This window comes from Adiantum capillus-veneris, chromosome 16 (assembly GCF_014529385.1).
Source record: "Adiantum capillus-veneris isolate H3 chromosome 16, ASM1452938v2, whole genome shotgun sequence".
Taxonomy (NCBI): Eukaryota; Viridiplantae; Streptophyta; class Polypodiopsida; order Polypodiales; family Pteridaceae; genus Adiantum; species Adiantum capillus-veneris.
The window spans coordinates 141,345,218-141,359,554 of NC_140946.1; positions in this window are offsets into that span (position 1 = coordinate 141,345,218).

Here is a 14,337-nt window from a genome sequence, read left to right on the forward strand (position 1 = left end):
CTATTCACTATCTTGAAACTGGACTTAGAAGACGAGGCTGAGCAAGTATAAAGGCTAAATCTTGCTTAGAGAGCAGTGGTTGATGCATTGCCATGTGTTGATGGCACTCCAAACCCAAGATGTATATATAAACATAGTAAATATGCTTACAGGCTAGAAATGCCTTCTTATCTTTCTCCCTCTTTTGAAAATCTAAACAAGTGCATGTAGCATCTTCTCGTATATGGACATCATAGCATTCACTAGTAAAAAGACGAAAAACCACATGAATGTGTGCCACCATTTCTTTTTCCTCTATCAATGTTGCACTTAGACTCTTAGCTGCAGCCAAGCGCTTTTCAGCTTCTTTTGAGATTCCATGCCTCCATTTTTTACTCCTCTTACATGATGGAGGAGTGGTTATACATTCACCCTCTCTTGGCACTATTACACACCATAGTTGAAAACCTGCCTTTGAAAGGCCTGCATTCTCCTCCTTTGAAATCATGGTACCAAGTTGAATTGGCCATGTTGTAGGTGTATCTCGCTTGTGATTGACTTATTTGTCAACATTCCAAGTGTGTTCAACATTGTGGTTACAAAACCACATCCATTGAGCAAATGTTTTTCCATCGTATGTGCGCTCTAACCAAAATGACGGTGCGACCAACCCAGGACTTCGACTCTCAATTACATTCATACATTTTTTTCCTTTTTCTCTTCCAAAGCATTTTCTACGACAATGAATTGGCATGCGCCTAAGGGCCCACATTGACCTGTGTATATCCTCTTCCAAAATTTGAGCTGCACTGTCCACACCACCACCATCACCATCTTTATTACCAATGCTGTGATATTTTGTACTTTCATTGTAAGTTGGTCCTTCTTCTTCGACAAAAGTTTCCTGCAATCTAGCTGAGTTATCCACAGTCACATTGTTCTTATTTGTGAAGTTAATTTTTTGTGGTCATCCGCGTTGGCAGCGATCTCATGACTCCATGATATACCCTGGTCGGTGTGAGCTATTGCCAAGGTTTGAACTCTTCTTTCTTTGCACCGATTCTTTGTCACCATGTAAAATTGGATCTTGGAAGTTAGTTTCATTATCATTCATTCCATGCAGCACACGAGTCACCGTAGCCGGGGTTGGAGTCAACCTTGATTGTGCTCTATTCAAGAGAGAGTGTATGTCTGGTCCAGTACCTATGTATCGTCCAATCAAGTATCCCAACTGCTTTGCACATTGAAGATAGGAGTTGATGACATCTGTAACACAAGCATCATACAATGTGATCTTATTTTTTCCTCCTTCTCCAGAAAGCCAACTTGCATGTATACTCTCTGATAAGTTTGTAGTAGGGATAGCAGCACGATCCCATGGGCTCAAGTCATCCTGAAAGATTAGAAACATTAGTTCACAACATTAGCTCACAATATTTACTACATAATTGTGAGATTTATACCCAAAAAAAAAATCTCATTTATGGAAATACCCCCCCAATGTGAGATTCTATCTTCCCACCAAGAGAACCAATTTTTCAAAGGCACCAGATTCTCTATTGGAACACCATTATCATACCACCATCTCTTTATTGACCTAGCTCGCATTTGTGCTTCCAACAAAGTGTTACTTGTTCGCCATTTTTCACACAAAGAAATATGCTCCATTTGTTTTTCATTTGGAATGAGTGCTCTTGTTTTCTTTTGCAGACTTTGCTCCCAATGGAACAAGAATGATCTTTCACGACCTTCCATTACATTGTCTGCTCCTCCATTGTAGACTGCTCGAATAGCATTCCAATTGGCACCTGCCTCATTTTCCATACACCCAGTGAAATTTGCAATTGAATATCCATTCTCAACCATAACAGAATTGAGACTTTTCCAAAACAATATTTGTGACTCTGTATCTTCCTCCTTGGTCTCACATATTGCACTAACCATCAAGCTCTTCATGCTGAGGCAAAAAGTATGCATGGTAAGACGTATTAGTCAATGATTAAATTATCACTTTTATATACATCTAGAAATTTATCACCTTGGGTCATAAACTGAGCATGACATGGTTGACCATCCTTCAGCACGATGCGTATAGTCAAAATGGACCCAAGCATTATGCAGGTCTCCTTGACCAGAACGATCCATGCGTCTTATTAAATCAACTCCTGAACCAAGACCTTTGGTGGACATCTTAAAAACAAAACATTTATCATGAATTCCTCCTTGGCCAGGAAAACGACTCCCATGAAAAAATGGGAACAAACATTTTTTCTTCAGTAAGAGAATATTGTCAAATCCATCTCCCACTACCACTGACCCTTGTTGTTTTTCTGAAGCAATGATACTCTTTAACCTGTTATGCATTAGAAAAAAGAATTTTAAGTACTATACTGATAAATATTAACAAAAATAATGTATCCTTACCTTTGGTTTTGCACAAGTGGCATCATCTCTTCTAGAAAGTTTTGAAGTTCTGCATCTCCCATAGAATGTCCCTTGTCAAGAATGAGTGAATCCATCAGAACTTGACGAGCCACAAGCATTTGAATTTTTCAAGGACCACTAGACCTATCAATCTTCAACACTGTTTGGACTAATCCTCGGATTTTTTCTATGGCAGCACGAGATGTACCTTTCTGCACATCATGCTCATGGTGGCCTACATGCACTACCAATCTTGACATGTTGCAATCCCCTGGAAAAACGTAGTAAATTATGCATGGAAATATAGCTTGACAAGTGACAACCTTGCCGCAATAATGACATGTAATCTTTTTCTTGTCTTCCTGAGCAAGGTAACCTTTTCCTATTGGTTTATCCAAATATCCATGAAAATATGCATTATTGAATTCTTTATTGTTTAAATAGAACTGACAAACATTTCTATGACATTCCAAGGAGCCCAAACAATAACTCATCCGAATTGGACACCCAATGGACATGTTGGTTGTTTGGGGGCGCGTCCATCTATGTCCATCAAATTTCTGCTCCATGCCGCTCATTGACTTACATTTGCCAAAAGTTGATGGAAGTTCAAACACCAGATTCCCGTTGTATTCTCTAGGTAGTTCTTCCACTTTCACAGGCCCATGAGATTGTTTCATTAGGTCTTTCAATCGGTGAGATGTTGAAAACGATAATATCCAGTCCACCACACTTTTCACCTTTTTTGAAAGTTTCTCATCACCGCTGTTGCTATCGAGGACAATATAATTCTCCTGCTGTTTTTGCAAAGTTGTGTGCAAATCTCCTTGGGTTGGTATCTTGGTAGCTTCAGCATAGAAAGAGCTTGCATTCAGTAAGTTTGTATCCTCTGAGTCTTCCACATCATTAGTTTCCTTCTCTGTATGCATCATAGCATATCTTTTTGATAAAGAGGCATCAAGAATGAAGTGCTGATGGCCCTCCATATCAAAGCGAGATGGTGTTTCAATAAGGGCGACTTCAGATCCAAATTGTATTAGTGCATTCAATGTTTGAAATTGTCTGTAAGGTGGTAGTAGACTTTGCAAGAAATATGCACTAAGGAGGAGCTTTCCATCTCTAAGTTGAACCTCACGTTCAAGTTCTTGATCACCTATTGTCCAGGTGATGATGGATGCTCTTTCATCCATGCTAACAAGGTGGAGAAGACATAGAGAAATAAGCAGTTAGTAAAGAGGTCAATATATGGAGATGGACATGGACAAATGGTTTTTAAGTAAGTTTTTATGCAAGTGTCATAATTGTTCGTTATTATGTTTTTTATTTGTTAAAAAAATTTAAGATTTCAATATATTTTTCCTTTTATAAGTGGTCAAGCGGTGGTTACAGAGCTCACCTCCTTATGAGTGGTGTATAAAGAATCCACAATTTTTGATAATATTTGGCACAAATCTCAAGTTTTTTAGTTAATGAGTTCATCTTCTTATGAGTAGGTGAAAAGACAGTGTATTTTAAGCGTATGAAATTGTAAAAATCCCCCTTGGATTTTGAACACCGAAAATTTTAGATTTTAGTGTGATCACCAACAAAAGCTTCGAATTTTGACCTGAAAACCGGGAGCTTATTTTCACTGAGCTTCGGGAAAAGTGTGCCTCAGCTTAGCCTTGAGCCGGTTGCAAAATCAAAGTAGCCGGTTGAGGGGAGTTTAAAATAGTTTAATTTTGCAAAAACAATGGCTAGTAATGTAAAATTTCAGGTTCAAATTTGTCTTGGAGGGGTTTTTGTATGTTTGTGACAATGATTTTTCACTGAGCTTCGGGAAAAGTGTGCCTTAGCTTAGCCTTGAGCCGGTTGCAAAATCAAAGTAGCCGGTTGAAGGGAGTGCAAGAAGGAGAAAATTACACTTAAAATACATGGAAAATAGTTTAATTTTGCAAAAACACTGGCTAGTAATGTAAAATTTCCGGTTTAGATTTGTCTTGGAGGGATTTTTGTATGTTTGTCAAAATGATTTTTCACTGAGCTTCGGGAAAAGTGTGCCTTAGCTTAGCCTTGAGACGGTTGCAAAATCAAAGTAGCCGGTTGAGGGGAGTGCAAGAAGGAGAAAATTTCGCTCAAAATACATGGAATACACTTGCTAGTAATGTAAAATTTCCGGTTCAGATTTGTCTTGGAGGGATTTTTAATTTAGGTGTAAGTTTCAACCTAGGGCAACTTTTGGTTACCCTGCTTTGCTAGGAGCTCCTGCTCGGTGGACTTGCTGCATCCCCTGCGTGAAGCCGTGATGTACAATCCCCTCCTCCTGCTCCCCCGCACCCATGCTCCCACAGCTCGGTAACCGTCAGCGTGCGCGCTGACAGTTGAGGAGCTTGATTTGTTTCCTGCTTCATTATTTATGTTGGAGTTGGTGTCCCTCATGCGCGAACTCCCCAACCGTAAGCGCGCACGCTGATGGTTGAGGAGCTTCATTTGTTTCCTTTTACAGGCGGCGCAGTGTTTGCTGGGCGCAGTTGACATAACTGCAAAGCGGACAGGCGCAGGTGGCAGGTGCATTTGACAATTTGACAGGCGTAGTTGAGCGTTTGGCAGCACATTTGCAAAGCGGCATTTGACAGGCGAACGGACCTGCAAAGTGGACAGGCATTTGACAGCATTTGGCAAACAGGCGGACATTGGCAGCATTTGACAGGCGAACGGACCTGTAAAGTGGACGGACCTGCAAACAGGACATCACATCTGTTACTCTCTCTCTCTCTCTCTCTCTCTCTCTCTCTCTCTCTCTCTCTCTCTCTCTCTCTCTCTCTCTCTCTCTCTCTACTTCCTGATGTAAGATGGTGCTGCTGCTCGTCCATTTTGCATCCAAATTGCGGAGTTTTGTGGGTACCACGAGTTGATTACTGTCTCGTGGGTGGTCTCTCTCCCAGTTCATGTCGGTTTTTGTCAGTTATTCTTTGTTTTAGCACCTCAATGGTCACCTCTTTCTTCTGAGCTGTAGATTGGCCGACACTTTCATGTGCTTGCTAATATAGCTTCTCCTTCTAGTCCAAGGCCAATTGTGTGCTCTGAGTATCTATCTCTTTATCGTTTGAGAAAATAGCCCAATTTTATTTGCTCTTCTAAGTGTCGTAAACATAGACCAGAGGCTAATAGTTAGCATCCTTGTGAGTAACTTTGACAAAGAGGTCAAGGTCATTAGAGAAAAACACACCCCTTGATTGCTGAAAACAGTGTTTTTTTTTTCAAAAACTTGGCAAACTAGAAACAATAGAGGTAAATCGACAAAATTTGAAGGTTTTTAAATCAAATTACATTAATTTTTTCAACATTTTGTAGGTTTTCACACCTTCAGATATAAACTTTAGAGGTAAATTTCAAAATTTGTAGGTGGGATTACACTAAACTTAGGTTTTTTTTTAGCACTGCAGCGGACAAATCCGAAGAGTGGGCAGTAAATTTGGAGATCGGCATCTGGAGCAAATTTGGTACACTCTATCAAGTTCACACAAATTTAGGTTGGGGTTTTCAAATGCGATAGAAGTTCACTTAAATGCGTGTTATTATGGTGTTTGCTATGAAATGTAGCGGCATTAACAAGTGCTCCAGATTGTAGCCATTGTTTGAATGATGATGATGTATAATGCCTTTTCAAATCTTTATTGATGTAGACATTTATGGCTCCCAAAAGACGAGGCAGCAAGTCAATCAAGAGAACGTTTGATTCTCCATGCATGACCTTGATATCTAGTCCTTCCAAGAGAAGGCATCCAATCGATCAAGAGGCATCTTCTCATGCAGTTGCTACTCGCAGTCCTCGTTTCAAACGAGGGGGAAAGAGACGTAGAAAATGCATCTTTGTTGATGATGAAGTTGCCGTGGAGGAAGGTTCTAACCATTTGGAGAGTGGGGATGATGTAAAAGGAGATGAGTCTCGAGAGCTGACAATGGAGGTTGAAACAGGTGAGGATGTTGAAGATGAAGATTTAACAGAGTCTGATGGGATGGGTGAGGATGATGTGGCCCAACATTCTCGACACTTGGGAAAAAAAATCCCGTTGGGGATTATGAAGGATGTATTAAGTCATTTTACTTAAAACGAAGAAGCAACCCTCCACTTATACCCTTATGTCGTTTGGTTGCTCATGAAGCTGTACGAGTGGCTATAGATTCTGCATCTTGGTTGATTCCTAGTTTTGACAATGTTGCTTACTTGGATACAATGGGTTCTTTTTTGGTGTCGGTGAAAGATTCCTTCGGCTCTTACATGCCTCTCACTCCTCTTGTGGAAGGTAGTTGGGATCCTATTTGGCAAGCTAAGAGTGTTTCATTTGATAATCAGCTCAATAAGGAGTGGCAAGATCTTCGAGGGCGTCTATTTTTGGTATGGGATGGAAACCATCGTCTGAAAACATGGATGCGACACATAAAAGAAGGTAAGAATTAACATCGACACACTAATTGTTTGCTAGATTTAGCTGTACCTTTTTTTGGCTAATTTGATGTTCTTTTGTCAAGTATGGCATGATAATGAGGAATATCATGTGAGTGTGAGATGCTAATTTTTGGAAGTAGAGAAAAAAAAAGAGGCCGAACTATTGCTTGCTCTTGACACCACTAATGTGTAAGTTGTAAATTTGTGGTCTTTTTGTATTTTTAAATTAATCTCGCTTTAAACTATTATTTTTCATTTGTTTATATATTTATTGTAGCATTTCACGATCAACAGTGAAACCAAATCTTGGACATGAAATATACATGCTCCAAAAATTTGGTATAGCCAATAAAGAGAGCATTCTTGCACGTCTCACTCAAGAGGACAGAAAGTGGGCTGAGATAGAGATGGCAGTTGAGAGTAGATTATATCAAGGAGTTCCTCCTTGGTATAATTCTCCTTGTGTGTTGATTTCTCAACTAGTTTGGAAGGTGAATTGTTGAATTGAGTATTAACTATATATATTTTTCAAGATTGTTTACGATTCATTCAATGAATGTAGTTATGGTTATGTAGGATGATTTTAATGCATTTATTTCAAAGGAAACTGTAAAATTGAAAGCTCTTGGATTAGATAAGGTGGAGTTTGAAAGGCGATTGCAGAAGGCAACTAAACAATAAGAAGCTCGATTGAAGGATAGAGGTTATAAGTTTTTGACAATTGCCAACCCAGTTCATGGAGAGGAATTTTTTGAGTAGCTCTTTGATGTGAAGTGGGATGATCCATCCATGGTAAAAATCACACGAGACAAGTTAAATGCTTTGTGCTCCTCAAAACTACCTTCTGAAAGGTATCACACTTTTCAATACTTTTTTACTAGTGGTTTGTTTATGTTTTTTAATTCTAATGAAAATAGTGACATTAAAAGAGAGTTAAATTTCTACTTGAGCAAAAAATTTCTACATGAATGGTATATGAATATACTTATATAAGATGGTGTTTAAGTTTTTGATATATTTTTGGTCTATAATGAAGGAAAAAATATATATTGGAGATGATGAGTCTTACAAAGGCCAAAGATCCAGTCTTTTCCTACTTTGGTGATGTGAAGCACTTTAGGGCTTACATTAGAAAAGAAGTTTATTGGGCTCACATGCATGATGAAGCTTTGTTAATAATAAGAAGGTTGGAGATTGTAGAGTTCAAATTGCCAGATGGATTTGAAGCTTTTTTCAAGGTTGTTTTCTAAATTGGTCACTTTTTTCTAATAAATGTAAATTTTATTGCATTGTTTTATAATCTGAATGACTACCATAGGTGCAATTAAGAAATCATGCACTACAAGAGGCTATTCATATTAGCGACACTCACACAACGACGCTCAAAAAAAAAATCCCGGCGTCGCTATGAGCGTCGCAAATTTCCAAAAAATTTGCGACGCTCATAGCGACGTCGACTGGGCTAAAAAAATAATAGAGCGCGCCCAAAAACTCAGATCTCAGATCTGAGTTTTTCGGCGCCCTCAAGCAAGGAGCAGGTAACACTCTCCCTCTCTCTCTCTCTCTCTCTCTCTCTCTTCTCCACACACACACACACGAGGAGAGGAAGGAGAGCCAGGTATGCTCCTTCCCTCTCTTCACTCTCATGTTCCCTTCCCCTCTTTCTCTCTCCCTCTCTCTCTCTCTCTCTCACATACACATACACACACACACATAGTGTTTTTGAGAGAGAGAGAGAGAGAGAGAGAGAGAGAGAGAGAGAGAGAGTACAAACATAAACAAAAACGCACACACACATACATAAACAAAGAATGCACACACACATTGAGAGAGGAAAAGAGAGAGAGAGCATGCATAAACAAAAAACGCACGCATTGAGAGAGGAAAAGAGAGAGAGAGAGAACATGCATAAACAAAAAACGCACACATTGAGAGAGGAAAAGAGAGAGAAAACATGCATACGATCCAAAAAAATGCACACACATTGAGAGAGAAACTAATTTAACGTCGTCGAAAACTAATTAAAATTAAAAGACCTAAAGATCTAGCCAACGAGGAGTTGAACTCAAGACCTATTATTCAAGAGGGAAATGGCATAACCAATCTATCATACTTGGCATGGGTGATAGAAAGGTTATACCATTTATCTCTTTTTATTGGCACACACATCCACACACGCGCACACACATAAGAAGAAGAGAGTTATAACGTCGTAGGAAACTATCCTAAAAGACGTTAAAGATTAGGTTAGATGTAGACTTACGTTAAATTAGATTTAGGTTTATTTAAGTTAAATTAGATTAGATTTAGGTTTATTTTTAATTAGATTTACGTTTATTTACGCTAGATTTAGATTTACGTTATATTAGATTAGATTTAGGTCTCCATAGACTGCGATGCCTGCATGAAGCGGGTGAAGAAAGCCCTCAATGGAATATAGGGTATTGCTGCCTTCACTCATGGTGGCTCCGTTGATCCAAAAGTACTGGTGAAATGTCTTCAGAAGATAGGGAAGAAGGTGGATCTTCAGGGCGGCAAGAGTCACTACATCCCCGACACAATGACCATCTAGACAACCTCTAGTCATTCAACAGCAACTTCAAAGTTAGTAACAAGAGCAAGAACGGTCTAAAGGGCCAATTGTTGTCGTCAGATGTGGATGGAGATGAGGCAGCGTCACCGCCGGAAGTTAACTCTCACATCTTTAGTGATGAGAATGCCAACTCTTGCCGAGTTATGTGAAAAATTATGTGTTAAATCAGTTTTAAGGTTCTTATAATCCCTGTTAGTTTAGTTCTTTGTTTTTAATATAACATAATTTACGTTAGATTTAGATTTATGTTATATTAGATTAGACTTAGGTTAATTTAGGTTTACCCACACACACACACACACACACACAAGAAGAAGAGAGTTTTAACGTCGTAGGAAACTATGCCAAAAGACGTTAAAGATTAGGTTAGATGTAGACTTACGTTAAATTAGATTTAGGTTTATTTTTAGTTAGATTTACGTTTATTTAGATTTACGCTTATTTACGTTAGATCGAGTCCACGCAAGAATTACTTACGGTTTAGGGTTTAGAGTTAGACGAACAGTGAAAAGATCTACTGTGAAAAGATGTTAAGATGCTGTGAAGTGCTACAGCTAGAGAAGAGGCAAAGGGGTTTTGTCCACTACATGCAGTATCATGTAGACGTGGGTCTGTAGATTTCTTGTACCCACAAATATAGGTATTGACCAATAAAGACGAGATTATAACCCGGTGGTTCTGATCTCCGTGCACCTCTAGACCGAGGTGTGCGGGGATTGGACATGACTAGAGAATGTGAGGTAAAGAGAGAGAGAGAGAGAGAGAGAGAGAGAGAGAGAGAGAGAGAGAGAGAGAGATAAGACGAAGAATGCCAATAGAATATTAAATTTGTTGTCCAGGTTATAAGATTTTTATCCTCATTATGAGTAGTGACGAGGATGTGGGACCATCCAACCGAAACACCTATCTCTCAACGAGGGTCTTATGTCCTTGTAATCAATGCAAGCATGCTGTGCGACGGACAAGACGTGTTTCTTTGCAGCACGTTCGCGAATTTGGCGAGTTCGATCCATCTATTATAGATCGAATTGTTGCCAATTATAACTTGTCGGACTCTGACGCTGGCCAACAAGCAGCAATCTTGCAACCCAATAGACGTGTTCGCATGCGCTTTGGTCAAGCAGCATATGTGAGGCCACAAGATGTAGCCTCTGACAGCTCGGGGGATGATCATGCAGAGCACATTCCCAACGAGGCAATGTTTGAGCCCGAGATTGATGAAATGATCGAGACGATCATGGATTCAAAAAGGCTTATCTATGATGATATGAAAAGTGAAGCCGATACGCCATTGTATAATGGAGCACGTATGTCTAGATTGAAAGCACTCCTGGTTCTTCTCAACATCCAGGCAAAGTTTGGATGGAGTGACACTAGCGTCACAGCGCTTTTCAGGTGATCTATTACAATTAGTTTACTTTAATAAAACTCTAAATGTATAATGATCTCATAGATTTTTACACGACTGTATCGTATTTTTATGTTGTGTAGATTGCTTAAAGAGCACATACTACCAGCTGACAATGTGATGCCAGATTCCCGAGATGAAGCAAGAAAGATTTTGCGAAACTTGGGGATGGATTACAATTCTATCCACGCTTGTCCTAATGACTGCATTCTTTTCAGAGGGGAATACATAGACATGGAGAAGTGTCCGAAATGTGATTCCGAAAGATATCGAGTAGATCTCCACGGGACAAAAATTCCACAAAAGGTTTTGCGACATTTTCCTCTGCTTCCTCGCATCAAGCATTTCTTCGAATGTAAGTCCATGGCCGCCCTAGCATCATGGCATGAGGAGAATAAATCTTCAGATGGTGTGCTACGAATTCCTGCAGATTGCGCAGCCTGGAAACATATAGATGGAACATGGTCGGATTTTGCCAGGGAAGCTCGAAATTTGCGCTTAGGCCTGGCTATGGATGGCGTAAATCCATTTGGTCAAAGATCAACTTCTTACAGTGGATGGCCCGTTGTCATCGTCAACTACAACATTCCCCCGTGGTTGACTACGAAGAAGGGGCACCTATGGCTACGCTTGATTGTGCCAGGGCGATATAAAGTGGGGAATATGGATGTGTATCTTCGTCCAGTATTGGAAGAGCTACAACAATTGTGGATTGGCATAGAGGTGGTGGATATGAGCCGACACACAGGAGGACGGAATGCTTTGATCAGAGGCATTCTAATGTGGACCATGCATGACTATCCCGGGCTAACAGAATGCTCAGGTGATCTATTGACACTCCTCACTCAGACACTGTAAATATTGTTTTTTCCCATAGTTGATCTATTATCATGTGTATACATGTAGGGCTTCAAACAAGCGGATATAGAGCATGTGTCACATGTGGACCTAGACTGAATGCACGTAGGGCACCCTCACTGAAGAAGCAAATCTACGAAGGTCATCAAGCGTATCTTCCAGAGAATCATGTGTTACGCGACGGCTTTTTGGGAAGACAGCCACCAAGGATGTCTGCACAAGCATGGTTAGAGCAGAAGGAGATGTGCGATGACGGATTGCCTCCAGGGATGAAGAGACTATCTCTATGGTACGAGTTACCATACTGGCCCCGACTCATGATCAATCACTTGCTCGATCCAATGCACATATTCAAGAATGTGGGTAATCTACTATGGGACCATTTGACCGGCAAGGAAGATACTTTGGGAGCCAGAGTTGACCTTAGAAATGTGGATCGTATGGAGCAATATTGGCCGCAAACAGCGTCTGATGGATCGATAAAACTCCGTAAAGCACCATGGATTTTCACAGGAGCCCAAGAACGCAAAGTAAAAGAGGCCATTCAATCTTTGCGGACCCCCACTGGCGTAATACACTCGCTCCGAACGTGTTTTACTAAAGAAGGAAAGCTTACCGGTTTGAAGTCACACGATTGGCATAAAATGTGTCAGGTACGTTCATAGTGGTCTTTAATATCATTGCATAAAATGTGGACTTTAATATCATTGCTGCACATACTTTACAGTTTATTTTACCGGTTGCCATTGAGGGATGTTTGTCTCTCGACATCCGTAACACAATCTACAAACTTGCAAAGCTGGTGCAATGGATCTCACAAAAGGAGATCAACGTAGACTCCATACCATTCGCCAAACTAAATGCTGCGGAGCTTGTGTGCATGTTTGAGAAACATTTTCCTACTACAATGCTAACCATTCAGGTGCATCTTCTTGTTCACATAGTTGATGAGGTGGAAATAGCTGGCACAGTTCATTCTAGATGGATGTTCTTCTTAGAGCGTTTCATGAAAACGCTTAAGGGATATGTGCGTCAAAAGGCACGTCCGGAGGGTAGCATGGCAGAAGGTTGGTTGGTATCAGAGTCCCTAGTGTACATTGGAGAGTGGCTAGACGGATTTGATAAATCCCGGGACACGCTATGGCGAACCATAGATGATGAGCGCATATCTGGGATTGTCATGTGCAATCTCGGTGTTGAGAAGAAGATGACGGAAGATCTAGAGGCTAAAATCAACCGATTTGGCATGCTTCACAATCCAGTGATGCAAAAGTGGATTTCACAATATGAGGATGCAAAGCAAGAGCGACAAAGGGCACGAATCGAGTGGAGACGCGGAAGACGACCACCGATGCACTATCCAGCGGTTCTGGAGAGCCTACCAGCCTTCATGAGCTTAAGATGGTTGCACAACCAATTGAAAAGCGCACAACAATGCGGTGACGAAGTGACTGAAGAAGAATGGGAGTACTCTCCGGGTTGTGCGACCAAGGTAAGTTTGCAATGTACTGCAAGCAAGTGACTTTATTTAATAACGTTTGAATGGCCACTCATAATCTTTGTTCGTTGTAGTATAAGTCATACACAGCAGCATGGTGTAAAGGTCGACATTTTAGGGTGGAACGAATCGACAAAAAGCGTTTTACTCAAGATTGTGGAATCATGGCAAAATTTGAACAGTCTAGTCGACGACGTTCCTCTGATGCAGATCCTGTGGTGGCGGAACTCACTTACTTCGGCACACTGCAAGAGATTTTGAGGATCGATTATAGAGGATTTTTTGTCGACTTGTTCGACGTGCAATGGTTCAAGATAATCATGGAGGGTCGCAACGCTACTGTGCGTAGAGGAGGGTCTGGTTTTCTTGAGGTGGATTCTACTAAGAAATGGACTGACCTAAGAGACACTTTCGTACTACCAGAGCATTGTGAACAAGTAAGTATGTAAATAGTCGCTCTTATTAATCGCATCCCGCAATCAGTGTATTCCAAGAGGGGACATTTTTTACAGGAACTTCCTCAAAAACTTTTTGTTCTTTCTCAACTGCATCACATTTGACATACATATCGACCAAGACAGTGCCAAGCACGACATCTTTTTTCATCAATAGTCGCTAACTAATAAGATCAGCCTGAATTTTTGTGCCCATATCAGCATCTTGCACCTGCATGTCAAAGGGAATAGTTTGGAAGTGGCAATCAGACAGCAGGAGGACCATGCAGAGGAGGACATAACCAAAGCCCTTTAAGAATGTGAGATTTCTGGAAAAGCACACTACCGAGTTGTAGGGGTACGCTGCTCTGCCTACCATAATTTGTATACATATCGACTAAGACAGTGCCAAGCATGAGATCTTTTTCAACATACTCGGGCTAACAATATAATCCTACAACCAAATCATTCCAAGAGGCAAAATTTCGGACAGGAAGCTCCTCAAGCACTTTTTGTGCTTTCTCAAGCACAGCACATTTGGCATACATATTGACCAACACAATCCCAAGCATGACATCTTTTTTCACTAGCCTCTGACTAATTGTGAAGTTTTGTGCCCATATGCTGGCACCTTGCGCAGAGCCAAATGCCTTCAAGATGCATACATAGGTGATTGCAATTGGAAAGAGGCCCTTGCATCGCATCAGCTGAAAA